Source organism: Puma concolor, chromosome B4, assembly GCF_028749965.1.
Source record: "Puma concolor isolate L17-30 chromosome B4, mPumCon1.1.hap2, whole genome shotgun sequence".
Lineage (NCBI taxonomy): Eukaryota > Metazoa > Chordata > Mammalia > Carnivora > Felidae > Puma > Puma concolor.
The window spans coordinates 81,322,731-81,350,666 of NC_141673.1; the positions used below are offsets into that span (position 1 = coordinate 81,322,731).

The window sequence follows — 27,936 nt, forward strand, 5'->3', positions numbered from 1 at the left end:
ACTCAAAAGATGAGGTAAACAGTAAATGAAACACAGCAGAAAGGAGGATTATAGACCTAAAACATGGGGCGGGGGAAGAGACTACAATAAAAAGAGAGGAAAAAGCTATGGAAAACACAAAATACAAAACAAAACAAAAAATACAAAAAAAAAAAAAAAAAAACCACCAAAAAATGAAAGCATTTAAAACAACATGGGACAGCGTAAAAAGATTAAATAGACATGTAACAAAAGAGAATCTTTAAAAAAATAATCCAAATTAAGAAAAAAAGGGAAATGCAGTATGATGATAAAAATAAAATGAGAAAAATTAAAAAATGCGAATTTCCAACATCATACATGAATTAGGATATTACATTTACCTACATATACTTCTTTTACAAAACATTAAGATACTATACAATATTTCAAAAAATTAAATTTTAGATAAAATTTAAAATCTCCTAGGAAAAAGCACAACTTATCAAAATTTTTAAAAAGATGAAATAAAAAATCAGAATAGTCCTATATACCTAAGAGAAACTGATGTTTCATTAATGTAAAAAAACAAACAAAAAACTTCTGACCAAGAATTTCTAAGCCGAGATTACTTAACAGGTGATTTTAATAAACATTTAAGAAAGAAGTAACAGGGGCGCCTGGTGGCTCAGTCGGTTGAGTCCGATTTTGGCTCAGGTCATGATCTCGTGATTCATGGGTTCCAGCCCCGCATCGGACTCTGTGCTGCTAGCTCAGAGCCTGAAGCCTACTTTGCATTTTGGGTCTTCCTCTCTTTGACCCTCCCCTGCTCATGCTCTGTCTCTCTCTCTTGCAAAAATAAATAAACATTAAATAATTTTTTTAGTAAAAAAAATTAAAAAGAAAGAAGTAACAAATCTTACACAAACACGAACTCTTCCAGAGAATAGGAAATGAAGCAATACATCCCCACATATTTTATTAGGACAGTATAGCCCTTATACTAAACTCTGCAAAAATATTTAAAAGAAAATAAAATTATGAACCATTCTTTTATGAATACAGAAATTCTAAACAAAGATTAAAATTCTAAACAAAGTATAAGCTAATTGAGTCTAGCAATATATTACTAGAATAACACATGTCAACCAAGTGGGATTTATTTTAAGAATATCAGGTTGGGAGAAGTGACATACAGAATTTCAGGTTTCAATCACAAAAGCCTCCCACACAGTCTTCCACACATTGCCTTTCTTCCCCTACTTGCTGCTGGATATGAATGCCCAAGATGACAATGAAAGCCAGGTTCTGCAGATGGCACAGCCTCTGCCAGCTTGTAACCCTGAATGACTGCATCATCACCCTGATGGACTCTGAGAGAAAATTAAACTTCAACTATATTTAGAATGAAAGATAATGCCAATAATTTTTGTCCATTTACTGCTGCCACTTGCTCATTCATCATCTCCCCTCATGTATTATACCTTACTGATTTAACAGGTTCTCTTTCATTATTAACATCTAATCCCCCTTTCCGGTACATCCCTTTATATACCTCAGTGTGACTAAATCACTATTTCCCAAAACTGCCTAAACGCAAAGAATCACCAGAGGCACTTGTTATAAATACAGACTTTTGTTGCTACGATTATCAATCTATGGCTCAGCAATCTTTCTGAAGTCATTTTTCCATCTCTATGAGAGTTATTTTACTAAACACTAATAATAGTCCAATTACTTGGTTAAGGAGGTGATACACTATTTACACTAAAAACAAGCAAATAAATAAGAGTATCACTACCAACTCATCACTTTGGATCTCCCATTCATGTCAGGATATCTCACAAATAATATATGACTGTTTCATACAAGGACTTAGGGAGGACAAAAAGCATCAATCCATGTGCTAAATATTAACACAGATTTTTCTCTTTTCAAGATAAAAAAAATGTAAATAGTAATAGGTATTCTGACATCTTCTTTCCATATCATAGTGGATCATCTCAGGCAATTCTTGGGATGCTTATGTTCCACCTTCAGGCCAAGAATTTACAAGAAGCTCATACAAAATAGGCAACTATGGTCAAACTATGGACATGAACAGCATATATAAACATATTAAACTTCGGACAAACCGAGAAGGAATTATGTTGAACTTTACCAAAACCAGCATTTTCCAAACTTAACTAATAAAATAAAAATTTACTTTTTTTCTCTCTTGACAATACCTATTACTAACTAGTCTCTTCAGTTTAAAATTCAGAAAACTGGGAACCAAAAAAGTCAAAAGCCTTAGAGTTAATTGGTCTGAGCAAAGCAAATTACCCTAGATCCACTAAGTAAAACTGAGAAGGTATTCTACTTTCACCTAATTAATTACAAATTAAAGATGAATATGAACCATTTCAATTATCAGGTTTGATAATTCAATAACTATAGTCCTGAATAATGACACAAATCATTAATTTAAAAAAGTACTGATGTGCTTAAAAAAAGCACAGAGTACAATGTACTGAGCAATTCATATAAAAGGTATTTTCTTAAGAGACATAAGTAACCAAAATGTTCTATGACATTACATTTTAAATCACAATGAACATTTTATCCATGGCTGTATCTTCTAGAGAGAAGGAATTATCTGGATTATGCTGACAATTCTCATTACTGACATAATGGGTTTCGATAATCATTTTACATATCAGAACTAAAATTTTGACTATTATATTCAATATGTACTTCATAATTTTTAAATGATATGGAGATATTCAGTAATATTCATCATAAATCAAAGTAGAAAATGTAGATTCTCCCAAGTACTATGAATATACAGTTACTGATGACCTAAAATTTTCCCAGATGCCATTGTTTCATACCAAATTTTCTCAGTAAGCATCATATTTAATTTATACAATTACTAAGTGCCAGACTGCTGACTTTGGGAATAAAAAGATGATGAAAAATATAATAGTTATCTTCAGTCTGATAACATAAAAGATTGAGTAACAGTGTTAGATTAATCCAAAGCCAGATAAAGACAATACAAGAAAAGTACAAAACAATGTGCCTTATAAATATAGATGTAAAACTCTTCAATAAAATAGCAGCAAACAGAATCCAACAGCATTTTAAAAGGATTATGCATGAAGGACCACGTGGAATTTATCTCATGAATGCCAAGGTGGTTCAACATACAAAAAGCAATCCATTTAATATACCATATTAAAAAAAGGAAAAAAAAACCACATGACCATCTCAGTATGCAAAAAAACAGTCACAAGATCAAACATGTTTTCTTGATAAAATAGTGAACAAATTAAAAATAGGAAGCAACATCCTCAACCTATCTGATAAGAGGCATCTGTGCTAACATCATACTATTGGCAAGAGACTAAAAGCCTTTCCCTTAACATCAGAAACAAGATAAGGATGTCCACTCCTAACACTTCTATTTTACACTGTACAAGGCATTAGGCAAGAAAAATAAATAAAATATAAATAAAAGGTATCCTAAGAAAATACTAGATTAGATGAAGAAATGCAACCATTCCTATTTTCAGAAGACATGTTTTTATATATACTAGAAACTACAGAATTATTAGATCCAATAAACAATAACTATTAGGCCTAATAAACAGGTTCAGCAAAGTTATAAGATAAAAGGTCAACATAAAAGTCATGTGTATTTCTACACATTTGCAATTCCAAACTTGAAATCAAGAAAAAAATTCTATTTACAATATCATGGAAAAAGTACCTAGGAATAAATTTTACCAAAGAAATACAAAACTTTTACATTAAAAACTACAAAAAAATTGTAGAAACTTAGTAAGTGGAAAGATATCCTGTGTTACTGGAATGGAAGACATAATGTGTTGTGACTAATCTCCAAATTTATCTATAGATTCAGTACAATCCCTACCAAAATTCTAGTGGCTTTATTTTACAGAAACAGACAAGCTGATCCTAAAGTTCACATAGAATTGCAAGGGATTATGAATAGCTAAAACAATTTCGAAAAGATGAGCAAAGTTGGAGGGTTTGTGTTTTCCATTTCAAAACTCAGCACAAAGCTTCAGTAACCAAACAGTGTGGTACTAGTATAAGGACAGGGATTTAGTTCAATGGAAAATAGAAATGAAAGATCCAAAATAAGTGTATATGTCTATAATCAACTAATTTTTACAAAATAACAAGGGCAATTCAATAGCAAAGAAATAATCTTATCAACAGATGATGGTGGGACAATTGAATCCACACAAAAAGTAATAAATCTGGAGCCCCACTTCAATGATATATAAAAATTAACTAAAAATGGATAAATCCCTGAATATAAGAGCTAAAACAAACTCTTGAAGGAAAAATAGGTGCATATCTTTGTAATCTTGGATTAGGCAATGGTTTCTGAAAATAAGTCACCATGAGCACAAGCAAATAAGAAAAAAAAAAAAACACATCAATTAGATTTCATCAAAATTTAAAGCTTTTGTGAATCAAAGGACACTAATAAGAAGGCAAAAAGGCAACCCGCTCCATATTTGCAAATAATATATTTGATAAAGTTCTAATATCCAGAATATATAAAAACAAGTCTCATAACTCAGCAACAAAAAGATAGACAAATTTTAAAATGGGTAAAAAACTAAATAGATATTTCTCCAAAGACACAAATGCCCAACATCATTAGCTATTATGGAAATTCAAGTTAAAACCATTCACATCCACTAGGATAGCTGTAACACAAAACAAAGAAAGTGTCAGCAAGGAAGCGAAGAAACTGAAACAGTCACACGTTGCTGGTGAAAATGCAAAATGGTGCATCCATTATGCAAAAGAGTATAGCAGTTCCTCAAAAAATTAAATACAGGGTTACCAAATATCCCAGAAATTTCACCCCTAGTTATACACCCAAGGGCAGTGAAAACATACATTCGCACAAAAACTTGTACACAAACGTTCATCACGACATAATTAGTAATAGCCAAAAGGCAGAAACAATGCAAATGACACCAATGGGCTGGATAAACTGCAGAATTATCCATGCAATAGAATATTATTCACCCACAAGTGGAATGAAGTACTCATACTTGCTATAACATGGCTAAACCTTGACAACATTATGCTAAATGGAAATACTCAAACACAAAAAGCCATGTATTGCATGATTCCATTTTATATGAAATGTCTAAAATAGGCAAACCCAGAGACAGAAAGTAGATTAGCAGTTGCTGGGTGCTGCAGGAGGGGGAATGAGGGGTAACTGCATAAGGGGTTTCTTCTTGAGGTGATAAAAATGTCTGGCAATAGGTATTAGTGACTGTTTAACAATATTGTGAATATACTAAAAACCACTGAATTACATACTTTAAAATGACTTAAATGATGAATATTATATAATGTGAATTTTATGTTAATTAAAAAATTGATGAAAGAAAAAAATAGTATGTTTATGTCATTTTAATTTCTAAGCTGGGTGGTGTTTTATTTCTTTGATTTTGTATTCATTTATAATTTTGTTTCATTTTTATCAGAGATGCTGGTTTTATTATTTTATTTTTTGGAATACATTGAAGTGTCAGGAAGATTCCTTATAAAAAGACCATTAGAATAACATTCTTTAAGTTTGTGAATGTTGAGAACCATTTGCATCTTTTAAAACTGAACATTAGTTAGCCGTACATAAATCCTCAACTCACATCTTCTTCCCTTGAATATTTTAATTGTGTTATATTATTTTTTGGCATGAAATTTGCTTTTTAAAAGTCTCAGATGGATGTAATTTCCTTTACCTTACATTTTGGTTGCCTAAAATTTATTTTCCAAACTGGGTGACTTTTGAGAGCACAGGGGTTAGTATAAATAATAATATAAGAATAATAAGCATAAATATGAACTGTCCTGGGCAAAATTATAAAAAGCAGAAGTGATTATAATTAAATATCTGAAATGTTCTTTTGAAAGTTACTTTCTTTGAAGTCACTAGACTATTTCTCACAATCAACTGTCTGGGGTCTATTATCCAGATATACATGTATACTTTCAAAATCTAAGGTGCTAGTCTTCTTTTATTTCCTGAAAGTTTGATTAATTTTGTTTCTTCATATACTTGTTTCACTTCTTCAGTTTTTCTTCTTCAGGAACTGCAGTTATACACATACTGGGTCCGTTTTGCTTATTTCTTGTAATTATTCCTTTCTCTCAAATCCTTTCTTCATTTATTTGATATTTCTTTTTTCTTTGTTCCATCTTTTATTTTTCTTTCTTCCTACAGCGCTGCACTCATTGTGTTATTCTTTCAAGCTTAGTCCTCATTTTGTGAGTTTTTTTAAAATTTTACTTCTCTTCTTGTGTTTGTCAGTTATCTCTTATTTAACTGTTATCTTTTCTCATTTCTGAACCATTCTACTTCTGATTTATGCTATTCTTCAAAATGCTTCTTCTATCTTTGTACACGGTCTCACCACAGTCCTTTTCTCTTACCCATGTTCCAACTGACTTTTAGGAAGAGGTTCCTGAATAAGGAATGAAATGGACCTGAACAACCTCCCTAGCTTTATAATTCTAGGGCTTCCTCTTCTACTGTTATTACAAGGTAATAAAATGTGCATGCATGAGTGCATAAGTGCGTGTGTGTGTGTGTGTGTGTGTGTGTGTGTGTGTGTGTTTATAATCAGGGTAGCCACGTCTCCTGTACTTTCTGATATCTGCTTTCTCTGAGCCCCTCCTCTACCCGTACCTGAACATTCTCCTTCCTTTAGTGTGTTGTGCTACTCCTTACCATTTCCCTTCACCATGCACCTCTGTACTTCAAGAAGGGTGCTTTCACCAGGTATTTAGTTCCAAGAGAAATGAGGGCTCAGAGCACTCTTACAGTTTCAAGTGCTATCCTCAGATCTGTCTTCTAAGTCCTCTACTCTGTTGGCAAAGGTTCTTCTGGGGCAGCAATTTCTGTCTGGATCACTAAGCACTTGGGACCATCCTAAACCCTCTTTATATTCCGCTCTGTTACTCTAGCACAGATGTGATAGACATATATGTCTCACTGTTGTCAATAGTTCAGCTCTATTGCTTAGGCTTTAGAATTCATTCAAACAAGTGTCATCTACTTGTTTTGTTGTTGACTACAGTACTTAAAACTTTTTTTTGTTTAACTATCTTAGTCTAATTTTGCAAGAAAATCTGATAAGATTCAAAAATCCTGCAGTCACTGCTTCAGCCATCATCATGCCAACTCCACCCCTTCCTTCTTGGGATATTTTGTTTACATGGTTCTCTTCCTATCTATTTCTTCTGTCTTTTCACTGCCATAACTTTGAAATGTAGAGGTTCCCTGGGAATCAGATCTCCTCTTTAATTTCTTCAACCTCTAACGGACCTTAAATTAATTTTATTACCTTAAATATTATCTATGTGCAACTCCTTAATTTATATCTCCAACCTTGTCATGGCTGATCCCCAGATATATATATCCGAATATGTATTAAGGTTTTCACATGGATATCTGAAAGAAATCCAAGTTCAATTCGGGAAGATGAAATTTTACTTGCCATTGAATATATGTATCCCAAATGATGCCCTGTATAAAGAAGAGAGGGAGTGGACAGGACTTGAAGGCCAAATATATTTGGGAAGTGAAAAAGAGGTTTCATTCTTCATCAAAGACAGATAATTTTCTATCATAATAAGTATATTAAAAATGTATTTAGAGAGGAGAGAGGGAAGATGGCGGCGTAGGAGGACGCTGGGCTCACCGCGCGTCCTGCTGATCACTTAGATTCCACCTACACCTGCCTAAATAACCCAGAAAACCGCCAGAGGATTAGCAGAACGGAGTCGCCGGAGCCAAGCGCAGACGAGAGGCCCACGGAAGAGGGTAGGAAGGGCGGCGAGGCGGTGCGCGCTCCACGGACTGGCGGGAGGGAGCCAGGGCGGAGGGGCGGCTCGCCGGCCAAGCAGAGCCCCCGAGTCTGGCTTGCAAAAAGCGGAGGGGCCTGACGGACTGTGTTCCGACAGCAAGCGCGACTTAGCGTCTGGGAGGTCATAAGTGAACAGCTCTGCTCAGAAAGCGGGAAGGATGGAGGACAAAGGGAGGGAGAGCTGCTGAGCCCCCGGACGACAGAGCTCAGTTTGGTGGGGAACAAAGGCGCTCAACAGCTCCATCTCCCCCACCCATCCCCCAGCCAAAATCCCAAAGAGAACCAGTTCCTGCCACGGAACTTGCTCCCTCCGTGCAAACACCCAACTCTGCACTTCTGCGGAGCCAACCCTCCGGCAGCGGATCTGACTCCCTCCTGCTGCCACAGGGCCCCTCCTGAAGTGGATCACCTAAGGAGAAGCGAGCTAAGCCTGCCCCTCCTGCCCCCATGCACCTTGCCTACCCACCCCAGCTAATAGGCCAGATCCCCAGCATCACAAGCCTGGCAGTGTGCAAGTAGCCCAGATGGGCCACGCCACCCCACAGTGAAACCTCCCCTAGGAGAGGGGAAGAGAAGGCACACACCAGTCTGACTGTGGCCCCAGCGGTAGGCTGGGAGCAGACATCAGGTCTGATTGCGGCTCCGCCCACCAACTCCAGTTATACACCACAGCACAAGGGAAGTGCCCTGCAGGTCCTCACCACGCCAGGGACTATCCAAAATGACCAAGCGGAAGAATTTCCCTCAGAAGAATCTCCAGGAAATAACAACAGCTAATGAGCTGATCAAAAAGGATTTAAATAATATAACAGAAAGTGAATTTAGAATAATAGTCATAAAATTAATCGCTGGGCTTGAAAACAGTATAGCTGACAGCAGAGAATCTCTTGCTACAGAGATCAAGGGACTAAGGAACAGTCACGAGGAGCTGAAAAACGCTTTAAACGAAATGCATAACAAAATGGAAACCACCACGGCTCGGATTGAAGAGGCAGAGGAGAGAATAGGTGAACTAGGAGATAAAGTTATGGAAAAAGAGGAAGCTGAGAAAAAGAGGGATAAAAAAATCCAGGAATATGAGGGGAAAATTAGAGAACTAAGTGATACACTAAAAAGAAATAACATACGCATAATTGGTATCCCAGAGGAGGAAGAGAGAGGGAAAGGTGCTGAAGGGGTACTTGAAGAAATAATAGCTGAGAACTTCCCTGAACTGGGGAAGGAAAAAGGCATTGAAATCCAAGAGGCACAGAGAACTCCCTTCAGACGTAACTTGAATCGATCTTCTGCACGACATATCATAGTGAAACTGGCAAAATACAAGGATAAAGAGAAAATTCTGAAAGCAGCAAGGGGTAAACGTGCCCTCACATATAAAGGGAGACCTATAAGACTCGTGACTGATCTCTCTTTTGAAACTTGGCAGGCCAGAAAGAATTGGCACGAGATTTTCAGTGTGCTAGACAGAAAAAATATGCAGCCGAGAATCCTTTATCCAGCAAGCCTGTCATTTAGAATAGAAGGAGAGATAAAGGTTTTCCGAAACAAACAAAAACTGAAGGAATTTGTCACCACTAAACCAGCCCTACAAGAGATCCTAAGGGGGACCCTGTGAGACAAAGTACCAGAGACATCACTAGAAGCATAAAACATACAGACATCACAATGACTCTAAACCCGTATCTTTCTATAATAACACTGAATGTAAATGGATTAAATGCGCCAACCAAAAGACACAGGGTATCAGAATGGATAAAAAAACAAGACCCATCTATTTGCTGTCTACAAGAGACTCATTTTAGACCTGAGGACACCTTTAGATTGAGAGTGAGGGGATGGAGAACTATTTATCATACTACTGGAAGCCAAAAGAAAGCTGGAGTAGCCATACTCATATCAGACAAACTAGACTTTAAATTAAAGACTGTAACAAGAGATGAAGAAGGACATTATATAATAGTGACAGGGTCTATCCATCAGGAAGAGCTAACAATTATAAATGTCTATGCGCCGAATACCGGAGCCCCCAAATATATAAAACAATTACTCACAAACATAAGCAACCTTATTGATAAGAATATGGTAATTGCAGGGGACTTTAACACCCCACTTACAGAAATGGATAGATCAACTAGACACACGGTCAATAAAGAAACAAGGGCCCTGAATGAGACATTGGATCAGATGGACTTGACAGATATATTTAGAACTCTGCATCCCAAAGCAACAGAATATACTTTCTTCTCGAGTGCACATGGAACATTCTCCAAGATAGATCATATACTGGGTCACAAAACAGCCCTTCATAAGTTTACCAGAATTGAAATTATACCATGCACACTTTCAGACCACAATGCTATGAAGCTTGAAATCAACCAGAGAAAAAAGTCTGGAAAACTTCCAAAAGCATGGAGGTTAAACAACACCCTACTAACGAATGAGTGGGTCAACCAGGCAATTAGAGAAGAAATAAAAAAATATAGGGAAACAAACGAAAATGAAAATACAACAATCCAAATGCTTTGGGACGCAGCAAAGGCAGTCCTGAGAGGAAAATACATTGCAGTCCAGGCCTATCTCAAGAAACAAGAAAAATCCCAAATACAAAATCTAACAGCACACCTAAAGGAAATAGAAGCAGAACAGCAAAGACAGCCTAAACCCAGCAGAAGAAGAGAAATAATAAAGATCAGAGCAGAAATAAACAATATAGAATCTAAAAAAACTGTAGAGCAGATCAACGAAACCAAGAGTTGGTTTTTTGAAAAAATAAACAAAATTGACAAACCTCTAGCCAGGCTTCTCAAAAAGAAAAGGGAGATGACCCAAATAGATAAAATCACGAATGAAAATGGAATTATTACAACCAATCCCTCAGAGATACAAACAATTATCAGGGAATACTATGAAAAATTATATGCCAACAAACTGGACAACCTGGAAGAAATGGACAAATTCCTAAACACCCACACTCTTCCAAAACTCAATCAGGAGGAAATAGAAAGCTTGAACAGACCCATAACCAGCGAAGAAATTGAATCGGTTATCAAAAATCTCCCAAGAAATAAGAGTCTAGGACCAGATGGCTTCCCAGGGGAGTTCTACCAGACGTTTAAAGCAGAGATAATACCTATCCTTCTCAAGCTATTCCAAAAAATCGAAAGGGAAGGAAAACTTCCAGACTCATTCTATGAAGCCAGTATTACTTTGATTCCTAAACCAGACAGAGACCAGTAAAAATAGAGAACTACCGGCCAATATCCCTGATGAATATGGATGCAAAAATTCTCAATAAGATACTAGCAAATCGAATTCAACGGCATATAAAAAGAATTATTCACCATGATCAAGTGGGATTCATTCCTGGGATGCAGGCTGGTTCAACATTCGCAAATCAATCAACGTGATACATCACATTAATAAAAGAAAAGAGAAGAACCATATGATCCTGTCAATCGATGCAGAAAAGGCCTTTGACAAAATCCAGCACCCTTTCTTAATAAAAACCCTTGAGAAAGTCGGGATAGAAGGAACATACTTAAAGATCATAAAAGCCATTTATGAAAAGCCCACAGCTAACATCATCCTCAATGGGGAAAAACTGAGAGCTTTCTCCCTGAGATCAGGAACACGACAGGGATGCCCACTCTCACCGCTGTTGTTTAACATAGTGCTGGAAGTTCTAGCATCAGCAATCAGACAACAAAAGGAAATCAAAGGCATCCAAATTGGCAAAGATGAAGTCAAGCTTTCGCTCTTTGCAGATGACATGATATTATACATGGAAAATCCGATAGACTCCACCAAAAGTCTGCTAGAACTGATACATGAATTCAGCAAAGTTGCAGGATACAAAATCAATGTACAGAAATCAGTTGCATTCTTATACACTAACAATGAAGCAACAGAAAGACAAATCAAGAAACTGATCCCATTCACAATTGCACCAAGAAGCATAAAATACCTAGGAATAAACCTAACCAAAGATGTAAAGGATCTGTATGCTGAAAACTACAGAAAGCTTATGAAGGTAATTGAAGAAGATTTAAAGAAATGGAAAAACATTCTGTGCTCATGGATTGGAAGAATAAATATTATCAAAATGTCAATACTACCCAAAGCTATCTACACATTCAATGCCATCCCAATCAAAATTGCACCAGCATTCTTCTCGAAACTAGAACAAGCAATCCTAAAATTCATATGGAACCACAAAAGGCCCCGAATAGCCAAAGTAATTTTGAAGAAGAAGACCAAAGCAGGAGGCATCCCAATCCCAGACTTTAGCCTCTACTACAAAGCTGTCATCATCAAGACAGCATGGTATTGGCACAAAAACAGACACATAGACCAATGGAATAGAATAGAAACCCCAGAACTAGACCCACAAACGTATGGCCAACTCATCTTTGACAAAGCAGGAAAGAACATCCAATGGAAAAAAGACAGTCTCTTTAACAAATGGTGCTGGGAGAACTGGACAGCAACATGCAGAAGGTTGAAACTAGACCACTTTCTCACACCATTCACAAAAATAAACTCAAAATGGATAAAGGACCTGAATGTGAGACAGGAAACCATCAAAACCTTAGAGGAGAAAGCAGGAAAAGACCTCTCTGATCTCAGCCGTAGCAATCTCTTACTCGACACATCCCCAAAGGCAAGGGAATTAAAACAAAAATGAATTACTGGGACCTTATGAAGATAAAAAGCTTCTGCACAGCAAAGGAAACAACCAACAAAACTAAAAGGCAACCAACGGAATGGGAAAAGATATTTGCAAATGACATATCGGACAAAGGGCTAGTATCCAAAATCTATAAAGAGCTCAGCTCACCAAACTCCACACCGAAAAACAAATAACCCAGTGAAGAAATGGGCAGAAAACATGAATAGACACTTCTCTAAAGAAGACATCCGGATGGCCAACAGGCACATGAAAAGATGTTCAGCGTCGCTCCTTATCAGGGAAATACAAATCAAAACCACACTCAGGTATCACCTCACGCCAGTCAGAGTGGCCAAAATGAACAAATCAGGAGACTATAGATGCTGGAGAGGATGTGGAGAAACGGGAACCCTCTTGCACTGTTGGTGGGAATGCAAATTGGTGCAGCCGCTCTGGAAAGCAGTGTGGAGGTTCCTCAGAAAATTAAAAATACACCTACCCTATGACCCAGCAATAGCACTGCTAGGAATTTACCCAAGGGATACCGAAGTACTGATGCATAGGGGCACTTGTACCCCAATGTTCATAGCAGCACTCTCAACAATAGCCAAATTGTGGAAAGAGCCTAAATGTCCATCAACTGATGAATGGATAAAGAAATTGTGGTTTATATACACAATGGAATACTACGTGGCAATGAGAAAAAATGAAATATGGCCTTTTGTAGCAACGTGGATGGAACTGGAGAGTGTGATGCTAAGTGAAATAAGCCATACAGAGAAAGACAGATACCATATGGTTTCACTCTTATGTGGATCCTGAGAAACTTAACAGGAACCCATGGGGGAGGGGAAGAAAAAAAAAAAAAAAAAAGAGGTTAGAGTGGGAGAGAGCCAAAGCATAAGAGACTGTTGAGAACTGAGAACAAACTAAGGGTTGATGGGGGGTGGGAGGGAGGAGAGGGTGGGTGATGGGTATTGAGGAGGGCACCTTTTGGGATGAGCACTGGGTGTTGTATGGAAACCAATTTGACAATAAATTTCATATATAAATAAAAAAAAATGTATTTAAAACCTGGGCTTTGAAAAGGAGGTTACTTAATAGACTAACATACATGTCTGTTAAGTGAATGAATGAGATTATGATCAACATTCTTTTCCTGATACAAGCTCAGCATATAAATTAACAAATATTTTTGGGCATGTTTCTTTATCCGTTAAATGAGAGTTGGATTCAATCATCTTCTAAAATACCCTTCCAATTTTCTTCATGCTATTCTATGATACAGTATGCTAAAACTAGACCAATAGACTTCCCTTTGCTTACTTCAAAGTTATTGACCATAATCATACAACCACATTGTAACACAGAAGGCTGCCTAGTTACCAAAAGAAAACACAGGAATAACCAGATAGTCCTACATGGCCTGAAATTTTTATTTCAAGAATATAGAGCCAAAAATTTACAACCTATCTTCAAAGTAGTCAAAACCAAATTTAACCACAATGATAACTTTCTTTCAAAATGTCAAACCCAAAAGCATCACTAGAAAGGGAAGATTCAGGAAAATGCTTTCACCTTAAATAAAATTATAGACTTTTTAAATAAGAAGAGACTTGAAAGGTAAGCCATTCCAATGCAGTCATTTTGTAAATGAGGAAACTGAAGCCTAGACAGGTCAAGTAGTTTGTTCAAGGCCACTTAGTTCTGTAAGGGCAGGGTGAAGACTGAAAGAGATCTGCTGATAGCTCAAAGTTCACTGAAAAATATCCCATCAAAGACTGAACTAACTTGAGTATATTCCCAACTCTTTATCAAAAGATTTGTTTTCTATGTAAAACTCAATAACACACAGACTCATATACCATAAGTCATGCATTCTGATTAAAGTATGGCACAAACTGGTTACTCTTTGGTAAAACTTGACTTAGTTATTCATTAAATTATTCTGCCAACCAGAAATTTTGGTCTGACAAGAAAGGTGTAAAGTAAGTTGCTTTTCAAAGATTATCAAAAGCACATTCTAACAATTCTCTACTACCCATAACCACTCCAGATAGTAGCTCCTTGGCAAAATTATTAAATACACGTGAGTCTACTACCCTTAATATGCCTGGACATGATAGGTATTGAAAAATTATTTGTTGAATAAGTACATATATAAATAGGAACTATACAATTAACAAATATAAGTACTTCACACACAAAAATGGGGTTTTAGCCCTTTTTTTTATACTGATGACAAACTCATTTTGGGCATTTGAATCAAGATTTATACAAAAAAAAATTTTAAACTAAGCTTATGGCACAAACTGATAAACTTTTCTCAATTAACATTATATTATTGTTGGCCATTAACAAACCAAGTATAACAACCCATATTAATCACATCTAGTAAATGCACAGTAACAGTATCCTGTGCCACACAGATGGTCAAAAGCCAATATTTGATTGATGTATTTGGAATGACTTACTACAGTACTTAAGAAGAGAGAGAAGAAAGAAACAGGAAGGAAGGAATGGAACTTCAAAGACCAATTAACCATTATATTCCACCTATTAGAAAGCAGTTGCTTCTCACCTTCTAAATTCTTTGGCCAAGAGCAAGTCTATAATTAGAGTGAACATAATTTACACAAGGTAATTAGTTAATAATGTCTGATTGAGAAAGGTTTTCCAATATAGGCTTCACCACTTTCTCTGAAGCCACAAGATTACATCCCTTTCATAACAACTAATCAACTATATTGGATAAGGCAGCTATAAACACTTCCAGATATTCCAAAAGGAAATTTGCAGGGCAAGAAATCAAAATAAAGATAATGGGATAACAACCAACCAATGCACTGAAAAGGTTCTGACTGAGAAATGGTCAGAACCACAACTAACACACCAAAATCTATAGAATACAACACACCGAAGTAGCCTAACTATAAATGTCAGAGAAGCACAAATAAGAACAGATAATCCCATATGCATCTACTTTGTCAAAACATAACAAAAATGACAAAACACCATTTCTCCATCTCTCACTGACCCTATAGTTGACAATTACAACAGGCCTACTTAATTTCTTTAAAAAAGTAGGCTTCACTGGCATGACACAGCATTATACAACAAGAAGTCTTTCCCAATGAACAAATGCTTCATCTCTTATCTCCTCATTCTACTTCATTTCTTAGTCCCTCTATACAATGAGTAACAAATAACAGCCTATAACAAAATCCTTCAAAATGATACCAAGTCAATCCACAGACGAATTCAAATATTTAGCCAAACATAAAAAAGGAGAAAAAAAGTAACAAAATCATGTAAGAATCACTTTAAAGGTATAAAGTAGTATTACAAATGGAAATAGAGCACTTTCGCCATAGTAAACTATACCCAGTACTGAAACACATAGGTTAATATATCTCTGCTTTTAGCTTAAGATTCCCGAAATTTTTCAAAGAATTAGTTTTCAACTCTGGACCTAGCCCATTAATGGCTGCCTTAACACACTGTATGGATTTCATCAGCAAACAGATTCCAAAACTATCAGCTTTGCTAAATCCTCTCAATCAAAAACAAGATAACAAAAACTTCTTATGGAAGTTTCCAAACAAATACAATGATGAAGGTATGCAAAGAAACTGACAATTTATTCACACTAGCAAAGAAGTAATTGAATTTTCTATACCCTAACTTACAAAACCATATGTAACAATATTATGTCCATGTCTAAACCAAAACTTGAAGGAAAGGAATTAGCAGTTAGAAAATTAAGAATACATAAGCGGGTGGGGCGCCTGGGTGGCGCAGTCGGTTAAGCGTCCGACTTCAGCCAGGTCACGATCTCGCCGTCCGTGAGTTCGAGCCCCGCGTCGGGCTCTGGGCTGATGGCTCAGAGCCTGGAGCCTGTTTCTGATTCTGTGTCTCCCTCTCTCTCTCTGCCCCTCCCCCGTTCATGCTCTGTCTCTCTCTGTCCCAAAAAAATAAATAAACGTTAAAAAAAAAAAAATTTTAAAAAAAAAAAAAAAAAAAAAAAAAGAATACATAAGCGGGTCACACCTAATTCATCACTCTGGAGATGAAAACAATTACCAGTGAAATTCATAAAAGAGGATGATACGTTTACAACAGTGCCATTATTGTTGCCATTATCATTTCTCCATTAGCACATCTCTTCTACCAATGGCAATCTGTTCAAGAATTGTCAAATTCTGCACAGCCTGAGAATAATCACCTCTTGCATAACTCTGGCTAAATTCCTGGCTAATTTGTTGATTGGCCTGATCCTATTCCAACTGCTACTTCAATGCCACTTTATTATTCGCTCCAATAGGAAAGGTATAAACTCCACTCTGCACCAGATTTAAAAGAAATGACTATTTATCATCAACTTTGTTAAAGTTTTGAAAAACAAAGTGCTTTGAGAAGCAGATGAACAAAACTAACTCAAGCCAAGCAGAGGAAAAAAGAAGGAAGCGGAAAGGAGGGAAGAGAGATGAAGGAAAAGAGGGAACAAAGGAAGGAGAAAGGCAAGGAGAAGGGAAAGAACAGACAAGCACATAGTTTGTGATCATAAAAAGGGCTGCACCACTTGTACCAGGATGATTACAACAAATCCTCCCTACTTTGAGAGTACCCAAGAACAATCCTTCGCCAGCCAATGTTTAAAGAAAAGACTTATGCCTTATACATACAATAAATCTACAAACAACATAACAATCAATAAGGATGTGAACCTCTCTAAAACTCTTCCAATTTTTATGACTTTTTTCATTTTAAGCTTACCCTCCAAAGTTTGATTGTATTTTAATTCTGGTAATAGAAAGGGCCCTTCTAATAATACAGCTTCTAAAATATTTAATAGCTTGCTCAAGAGAAGAAAAATGGCTTCACAAGAAAAATCACTATATGTTTTGGTCATTTGTTTTTATATCGTGAGTGTTTCTGTCCACAATATTATAATATACTTTCACAATTTTAAATACACTGAAATTCACCTTCAGTGCTTATCATAGGTGGAAGATAGGCCCTAATCCCTGATATCTGTGAATGTAATACAATTTGGAAATAGGGTTTTCACTAAGATACAATTAAGCATCATAAGATCAGATCACCTCAGATTTTAGAGTGGGCCCTAAGTACTGTTTAGTTTCCTTCTAAGAGAAAGGAGAGTGAGAGTTGAGGCACAGTGATACAAAGGGGAAAGCCATTTGAAAATAAGGCAGAAATGGGAGTTATGCTGCCACAAGCCAGCAGACACAGGAAGAGTCATGGAAAGATTCTCACCCAGAACCTGTGGAGGAAGAAGAGCCCTGACAACATGTTGATTTTAGACTTAGGACCTCCACAACTGTGAGAGAATAAATTTCTGCTGTTTCCAGCCACTAAAAGTTGATGGAACTCTAGTATATCAGTTTCAGGAAAGTAATTCAGATTTTGGTGCCAAGAATAGGGGTGCTACACAAACACCTAAAAATGGGGAAGTAGCTTAAGAATTGGGTAGTAGACAGAGGCTGGAAGAATCCTGTGGTGCTAGACAAGAAAACACCTCATGTGCTTTCAAGAGGTGGCTGGTAGACATATGGATGTTAAGGGCAATTCTGGTAAGGGCTCAGAAGGAAGTGAAGAGTAAAGTAGCAAAAGCTATCAAGTTAGAAAAATGATATATCATCATGAACAGAATCTTGGTAGAAATGTGAATGTTAAGGATGCTTCTGTGAGGTCTCAGAAGAAAATGAGATACATGTTATTGGAAACTAGGTGACAGGTGATCTTTGTCATATAGAGTGATAGAAAACCTGGCTGAATTGTGTTCTACTATTGGGTGGAAAGTAAAACTTCCATATTTAGCTGAGATTTCTAAGCAAAGTATTGAAGGTGTAGTAGTCTGTTTTCTCCTTGCTGCATATGGTAAAATGCAAGAAGAAAGAGATAAATAGAGAAAGTATATGTTAAGCAAAAAGAAACGAACACTTGATCATTTGGGAGGTTCTCAGTCTATCCAAATAGCACATGATGCTAGAATTAGGAAATTCACATCAATAAATGGCTCTGAGAGAAGATCAAAGGTTTGATCAGACAGTGTTTGCTCAAGAAACTACTTATGTGAGTCATGAACCCAATCAAACATCTGCCAGAAAAATAAATAGCATTATGTAGAAAGATCTGTGGAGAACCCATCTAAGGCATGAATCCCCTCAACTTCCACAGAAGATGCATAAGGTTTTTAAGAATGTTGCACCAGCAGAAATACAGCAAGACTGAGACTACTCCTACACAATTACAGTAGAAGAATAAAGGACAATTCTCTGGAGAGGGCAACATGGGAATACCAGGAACAGATGAGGGCAAGACCACCACTGAAAACAGGAGAATTACTGAAAGTTTATATCAAGTAGTAAACCCCAGAAATCTTTCCCTGTGTAGTTGGATTATCCTCAGCAGGTAGGAGACTAAACAGGCTTTCTATTCAAAATGTAATACAATCTAGAAGAAAAGATAGGACCAGTGCATAATTTGTGGGCCGCAGTATGAAACATAAATGTGGAGCCCTTACTTAAAAATTAAGAATTTCAAGATGGCAACAGTACATCAGTAAACCAAGCATGGTACCTCTGAAAGCACAGGGCGCTGTGCAACTACACAAGTTGCATGCTCATGAAGCCAGCCCTGCTTAAAAACACTGACAATGGAAAAGTGACAATCAACAACCTTGTCAGAAAACCCTACAGTGAAGCCTCCTCCATAACAAGCCCATTCACTAACACAGAACTTCCAGTCAACCTTCTGTGCCCCACTATTTAAACAAGATAGTTATGGGGATGGCTGGGTGGCTCAGTCAGTTAAGGTCCAACTCTTGGTTTGGGCTCAGGTCACGATCACACAGTTCATGAGATTGAGCCTGTGTCAGGCTGTGCTCTCAGCACAGAGCCTGTTTGGGATTCTCTCCCTCCCTCTCTCTCTGCCCTTCTTCCACTCACATGCATGCATGCATGCATGCATGCTCTCTCTCAAAATAAATAAATAAACTTAAAAAAAAAAAAGGGAAAGAGACAGAGAGTGAGCTATGGATCCGTCATTTAAAGAAAGCCTCTAATGGGCCACTTAGGTGGCTCAGTCGGTTAAGCGTCCGACTCTTGATTTCGGCTCCAGTCGAGAACTCGTGGTTCGTGGGTTCGAGTCCCGCATTGGACTCCAAGCTGATGGCAGGGAGCCTGCTTGGGATTCTCTCTCTACCCCTCCCCTACTCTCTCTCTCTCTCAAAAATAAATAAACTTTAAAAAAAAAAAAGCCAGAACACAGCTGGGGCGCCTGGGGCTCAGTCAATTGAGCGTCCGACTTCGGCTCAGGTCATGATCTCACAGTCCGTGAGTTCAAGCTCTGCATCATGCTCTGTGCTGAAAGCTCGGATTCTGTGTCTTGGATTGTGTGTCTCCCCTTCTCTCTGCCCCTCCCCCGTTCATGCTCTCTCTCTGTCTCAAAAATAAATAAAAACATTAAAAAAATTGTTTTAAAGCCAGAACACAGTAACAGTAACAAAAAAGGGGAAAAAAAGCATCTTGAAAGAAACATTATGTAAGAATAAAAAAACAGTAACATCAACAACTTCAAATAAATAAAAGATATCCATAAAACAAGTACCAAATGCTATAAAAAAAAAAAAAAAAGACTCAAAGAACAAGCAAAACTCTTGGGAATTCAAAACATAGTATGTATGAAAACATCAGTAGAAGAATTGAAACGTAAAGTGAAAGTTTCTCTTCTCCAGAAAGGAGAGAAGAAATAAAGGAATGGGAAACAGATACAATAAGACAATTCAGTGGATCCAGGACCCAAATAATGGTGTTACAGAGAAGAGATAATAGACATTGTAATCCAAATAACAAAGTTCATACAAGGAACTTCCGAGATCCAAACATTATACACTAAAGGGATGCCTCAAGTTCCTCCACAATGGACAAACGTGGGCTAGGAACTTATCTCCAGCACTAATACAAACTTAAAACGGCCTCCAGGAAAAACACAACTAGATCATCCACACAGCTTAACATTTACAATATTGCTTGGTTTACAGAAAGTAAGGAAATTTCCAAAGAGCAAAATAGTTTTTAAAAAGCGTGAACTGAAACCCAATTTTTATACAGGAAGCATTCCTAAAAAGTCAAAGTTGTCTCAAGGACAAGGCCATTACAGATTTTTCAATCAGAATAGCAAGTCCTAAGGTGGCACCAAATAAAAATAACTAGTTATTAGACAATTACAGTACAATAGAGACCCTGAAAAATGTACCAGGATAGTGCCAGGCCAGCTGATACTCCCTGCTCCCAAGAAAAACAAGCATAAAACACCTGTGAAAGAATTCTCAAGTAGGGCCCAGAAATTTAATTAATTGATATCCAATATATATGAGTTAACAATAAAAATTAACAGAACAATTGCATGAAAAAAATCATAATGAGTAAGAATACACAAAAAATAATATTCCCTTAAAGATAAATAAAAGGTTGATCAAGAAAAGACAAGCAAGTATAATATGTGATTTAAGTATCAATAACATTTACATAACCATCATAATGTAAATACTAAATACTGATCTGATAAAATTTATGATATGACTATAGTGAAAGAATAAAGAGTCTCTAAGTATAGATTAGACACAAGAATTTATAGCAAATAAAATATCCAAAAGTAGCAATATATTTTAAGTGCTACTTGGAAATACTGGCATAGGGGCACCTGGGTGGCTCAGTCAGTTAAGCATCCAACTCTTGATTTTGGCTCAGATCATGATCTCACAGTCGTGAGATCAAACCCTGCATCGGGCTCTGCACTGCATATGGAGACTGCTTACGATTCTCTCTCCTTTTCCCTCTGCCCCTCCCCTGCTTGCTCACTCTCTCTCTCAATCTAAAAAAAAAAAAAAAAAAAAAAAAAAGAAAAGGAAGAAAAAGAAAGAAAGAAAGAAAGAAAGAAAGAAAGAAAGAAAGAAAGAAATATATATGGGCAAAAATACTAATTTAACATGTTGAAAGTGGTTGCGGGGCACCTGGGTGGCTCGGTTGAGCGTCTGACTCTGGCCCAGGTCATGATCTCTTGGTTTACAAGTTTGAGCCCCACGTCGGGCTCTGTGCTGACAGCTCAGAGCCAGGAGCCTGTTTAGGATTCTATGTCTCTTCCTCTCTCTGCCATTCCCCTGCTCACACTCTGTCTCCCTCTCAAAAATAAATAAACATTAAAAAAAAAAAAAAAGAAAGAAAGTGGTTGCTACTGGGGGCAGAAAAATGGCAGGAGCAGGGAAAACACCTGGAAATGTTGCTTTCATCATAAAGTGTTGAGAATTATATGACTCTTTAAACTATATTTATAATTTTAATAAGACCTACAGATGGAAGCATTACCTGCGTTAGATCTTACACTCTGCAATAACTATATAAGGTAAATGAATAAATAACCATAAAACCCAGACTCTCCATTTTAAGTAACAATGTCTACCAAATGCATAAGGCTACCTGTACAAGGGGACTGAAATAAAAGGTCAGAAACCACTTAAATTATTACCATGGGGAACTTACCAAATAAAAAAGTTTTTTTATTCAATAGATTATTAAGAAACTTATTACACTGAAATGAAATAATCTAAGATACGTTCTTAAGTAAAAGAGCATATGATACCTTTTCTCTTTAAAAAAAAAAAATAGGAGGAAATGAATACAGGCACAGCTCAAAGATATGTCTGGTTTAGTCCCAGACCACTACAACAAAGGGAACACTGCAATAAAGGGAGTCAATTAATTTTGTGGTGTCCGGTGCAGATAAAGTTACGTCTTCACTATACTGTAGTCTATTAAGTGTGCAATAGCATTTCGTCTGAAAAAAGTGTATGTACATTCTTAATTAAGAATTCTTGCTGGGCACCTGCGTAGCTCAGTCAATTGAGCGTCCAACTTTGGATCAGGTCATGATCTCATAGTTCATGGGTTTAAGCCCCCTCATTGGGCTCTGTGCTGACAGTGCAGAGCCTGCTCGGGATTTCCTCCCTCTCCTCTCTCTCTCTCTGCCCCTCCTCACCCCCATTTGTGCACTCTCTCTCTCTTCCAAAAGTAAATAGAACTTAAAAAATATATATTGCTAAAAATGCTAACCAACATCTGAGATTTCAGCAAGCCCTAATCTTTTTGCTAGTGGAGGGTCTTGCCCTGATGTTCATGGCTTTTGAATGGCCAGGGAGATGGTTGAAGGTTGAGGTGGCTGTGGCAATTTCTTAAAATAAGACAACAATGATAGGTTTACCACACTGACTCTTCCTTTCATGAATGATTTCTCTATAGCATGTGATGCTGTTTGAGAACATTTTACCCACAGCAGAACTTCTTTCAGAATTAGAGTCAAATCCTCTCAAACCCTTTACCAGCTAAGTTGATTTACTATTCTCAATCCTTTCTGTCATTTCGATAATCTTCACAGCATTTCACCAGGCATAGATTCCATCTCAAAAAACCACGTTCTGTGCTCATCCATAAGAAGTAACTCCTCATCTGTTACAGTTTTGTCATGAGATTGCACAAATGCAGTCACATCTTCAGGCACCACTTCTAATTCTAGCTCTCTTGCTATTTCCACCTCATCTACAGTATTTCCTCCACCAAAGTCTTGAACTCCTCAAAGTCATCCATGAGGGTTAGAATCCATTCTCCCAAACTCCTGTTCATGTTGATATTTTGACCCTTTCCATGAATCACAAGAATTGTTAATGACATCTAGAACGGTGAATCATTTCCAGGTTTCAATTAACTTTGCCCAGATCCATCAGAAGAATCACTACCTATAGCAGCTGTAGCCTTACCCAATGTATGTCTTAAATAATAAGCCTTGAAAGTCAAAATTATTCCTTGATCCACAGGCTGCAGAATGGATGTTGTTGGCAGGTATAAATACAACATGAATCTCATTGTTCACGTCTATCAGAGCTCTTGGATGACTAGGTATGTAATCAATGAGCAGTAATATTTTGAAAGGAATCTTCTTTTATGAGCAGTAGGTCTCAACAGTGGGCTCTAAATATTCAGTAAACCATGTTATAAGCAAATGTGCTGTCATCGAGGCTTTTTTGTTCCATTGATAGAGCACCGGCAGAGTAGATTTAACGAACTCTTTAAGGGTCCTAGAACTTTTGGAATGGTGAATGAGCGTTGGCTTCAACTTTAAGTCACCAGGCGCATTAACCCCTAATAGGAGAGTCAGCCTGTCCTTTGAAGATGTGAAGACAGCACAGACTTCTCTCTAGCTATGAAAGTCTCAGATGGCATCCTCCTCCAAAATAAGGTTGTTTCATCCACAATGAAAATCTGCTGTTTAGTCTCATTAATTATCTTAGCTAGACCTTCTGGATAACTTGCTACAGCATCTACATCAGCACTTGCTACTTCACCTTGCATTTTGAGGTTATGGAGATGGCCTCTTTCCTAAACATCATAAACCAAACTCTGCTAGCTTCCAACTTTTCTTCCCTAGCTTCCTCACCTCTCTCAGCCTTCATGGAAATGAAGAGTTAGGGCCTTGCTCTGGAGTAGGTTCAGTTTAGGGAATATTGTAGCTGATTTGATCATTTATCCAGACTATTAAAACTTTCTCCCTATCAGCAATAAGGATGTTTTATTACTCATATCATTCATGGGTTTACAACAGTAGCACTTTTAATTTCTTTCAAGAACTTTCCTTCGTGTTCACAACTTGGCTAACTATTTGGTGCAATAAGCCTAGCTTCCAGCCTATCTTAGCTTTCAGCATGCCTTCCTAAGCCTATTCATTTCTAGCTTTTGTGTTTGTTCATTTGAGAGAGGGGAGATGGGCAGAGCGAGGGAGAGAGACAGACAGAGAGAGAGAGACAAAGAGACAGAGAATCTTAAGGAGGATCCACACTCAACACAGAGACCAACACAGGTCCTGATCCCATGATCCTGACATCATGACCTGATCCAAAATCAAGAGTCAGACATTCAACCAACTGGGTCACAAGGTGCCCCACTAGCTTTTGACTGAAAGTAAGACATGTGTAATTCTTCCTGTCACCTAAATACTTAGAGGTCATTGTAGGGTTATTAATTAAGCTAATTTAAATATTATTGTGTCTGAGGGAATAAATAGGGAGGCCTAGGGGAGAGGGAGAGGAGACCAGCTGAAGCAGTAAGAACACACACATTTATTAAGCTCACTACCTTACATGGGTGAAGTTCATGGTATCCGAAAACAATTGCAATAGTAACATCAAAACACCAATGATCATAGATTGCCATAACGAATATAATAATAATGAAAAAGCTTGAAATATTGTGAGGATTACCAAAATGTGATACAGGGACATGAAATAAGCAAATCCTGTTGAAAAGAGGCAAGAAAAGATTTGCTCAAAGGCTGCCAAAAACCTAAGTGCAATAAAACAAGATATACCCATATTATAAAGAACTGAAGAGCACAGTTCCACCAGAAGATAACACTTCTTACTAATCTACTGGCTCCCACACACTCACTTATCTAGTCAAGGACTTTCAACTCCCCACCCCTCCTCACCTCCTTCACTTGATCAATCTTCACATTCAACTCAATCAATCCTTTAATGATATAGACATGCTATAATATTTTTTGAAACTATAATATTATTTTCTATTAAAAAAATCCCTTATCCCACATGCACTGCAGTACTGTCTCTACTCCTTGTGCCTCCATTTCCCTTCCTCCCACTCTCTTAAATCCACTCCAGCAGGCTTCATTGCCCCAAAATACCAAAACTGCTCATCAAGATAACAAATGGCCTACTGCATTAGTTTTCCATTGCTGCCATACAAATGACTACAAACCTAATGACTTATAACACCAACTTATTACCTTACAGTTCTATAAGTTAGAAGTCAACATAGGTCTCACAGCGTTAAAACCAAGGTGCTAGGCAAGACTGTGTTCCTTTCTGGAGGCTTTAGGGAAGATCCCTTTCGTTGCTGTTGCCACAATTCAGTTCCTTGCACACAGTTTCTACATTTCAGAACCAGCAACAGGGTGTCAAATTCTTCTTGTGCCTCTCTTCTCTCTATCTCTCACTTTCTCTCTCTCTCTCACACACACACACATGCACACGCACATACACACACACGTACACATGCACACACACACATGAACCACAGCCATGAAAGTTCCTCTACTTCTAAGAGCTATGTGATTAAATTGGGCCCACACAAGATAATACAGGATAATTTCTCTATGTCAAACTACAGAATCTTAATCACATCTGTAAGGTCTCTTTTGCCATAGAAGGCAACATGTTCACAGATTCTGGGGTTTAAGATGTGGACATCTGGGGATGGGAGGGGCATTATTTTGCCTAACACACCTATACAATAGTCATTTCTCAGTCTTCCTTTCTAACTAAACTTTCAGCAACATCTGACACACTGGACCATTCTCTCCTTTCAGAAACTCTGTCTTCTCTTGGCCAAGACAGCCAACTTCTCAGTTCTCCTTCTACCCTCCTGGCTACTTCATCCAAAATCTCCCTTTACTAACTCTTCTTCATCTTCTCTGAATACTGGAGTGCTTCAAATTCCAGAAGTAATGATAATGGGGATGATTAACTAATAACAAGAAATGGCTACACAGAACTGAAGTTTTCAAAGGAATCCTGAGTGTAATAGGCCAAATAATGGTTTCCCAAAGATAAATACATCCTAATTCCTGGAACCCGTGAATATCTCAGGTTACATGGCAAAGGGGAATTGAGGTAGCAAATGGAATTAGCATTGCCATCAGCTGGCTTTAAAATAGGGAGATTATCCTGGCGAGTCCAATACCATCACAAGAGTCCCTGAATGTGGAAGAGAGCAAAAGAACGTTCTGGGTCAGAGAGATGCGATAGGAGAAAGCCACAACCAGTCATTTCTGGCTTTGAAGATGGAAGGAGGCCATGAGCCAAGGAATGTGGGCTGTTACAACAGCACAGAATTCTAATTCACTGGTGTTCCTGCAATACTGTCAGAAAGTTCACAAACTCAAACTATTTTCATAAAAATACTGAGATATTATTTGTCCTTTTTACTCTCATTCTCTCATGAATATACAATGGATTTTTCCAAACATGGAAAAACCTGTGATATCACCAAAGACTGAACAAACCAGAAGAGACTCCAGAGGCCTTCCATGAAATCAGAGAGTAAAGAGATTTGCAGAAATGTACACTGCTATTCCTCTCACTAAATTCATTTTCAGTTTGGAAATAATAGTAATGTTTTCATTTAAAAATGTTATTTTAGGGGTGCCTGGGTGGCTCAGTCGGTTGAGCGTCCGACTTCCGCTCAGGTCATGATCTCACTGTTCGTGGGTTCAAGCCCCTTGTTGGGTTCTGTGCTGACAGCTCAGAGCCTGGAGCCTGCTTCTGATTCTGTGTCTCCCTCTCTCTCTGCCCCCTCCCACTCATGCTCTGTCTCTTTCTCTCAAAATAAATAAACGTTAAAAAAAAATTAAAAATGTTATTCTATGACTACTGTTTCTTAAATAAATTAACACATATTTTTTAAATTTCAGTTTTATAATATAATATGGTGAATATCAATAGATATAACCCACATAATCAAAAGCTCTTTGGGATCCACGACGATTCTGATAGGCGTAAAATGGTCCTAAATACCACAATGTTTCAGAACCGCGGATATAGAGTCTACTATGTGCCAAACATAGCTCTAAGTAGTATGCATTTTAACACACATAACACAATAACCCTAATAAGTACTATGTTTATTCTTATTTTATAGTTGAGGAAATTGAAGGTCATTAGGAGCAAGCAGCATGAACTTAACCAAATAGCTAAAGCTTATTAAGAAGCTGAGCTAAAATTCAAACCTCAGCATTCTGGCTCATGTCTGGCTGAATATAGCCTCTTAGGGTTCAAACCTCTCTACTGACATTTATGTTGAAGCTAATCTCATCTAGCTGCATTGTTTAAATGCTCCAGCCCCAAGCCTCTAGCTCCAGACTCTTATACCTATTGCCTATTCTACATATCTAACTGGATGACTAAAAGTCATCTCAATTTTAACTTTCTCCCCGCTGAACAGATTCCCTCTCCCCCTCAAACATTTTCTTCCCTCAGATTTTCCATGTCAGTCAATGGGAATTGTTCAAGCTTCTCAGACCAAAGATCTGAAGGGATCTCCTTCATGCTTCACAGTAGTCTGTCAGAAATCCCTACCAGCTCTGCTTTAGAAATATACCAGAATTCAATCACCACTTTTATTTGCTGCTACCTAGTTCAAACCACCTTCTCTTCCCTGGAATACAGCGATAGCCTCCAACAGGTTTTCTGCCACCTATATTGTATCTTTTCTCCAGAGCAGCCAAAGTAATTTGATTTTTTTTAATTAG

The 27,936-nt window shown here is 37.4% G+C and overlaps 1 protein-coding gene across 27 annotated transcripts in view; it reads right to left on the reverse strand.

Annotated features, from left to right (window-relative positions):
• Positions 1 to 27,936, reverse strand: part of CCDC91 (coiled-coil domain containing 91) — a 362,057-nt gene that overhangs the window by 173,927 nt on the left and 160,194 nt on the right. The gene's annotated exons all lie outside the window — the stretch shown is intronic.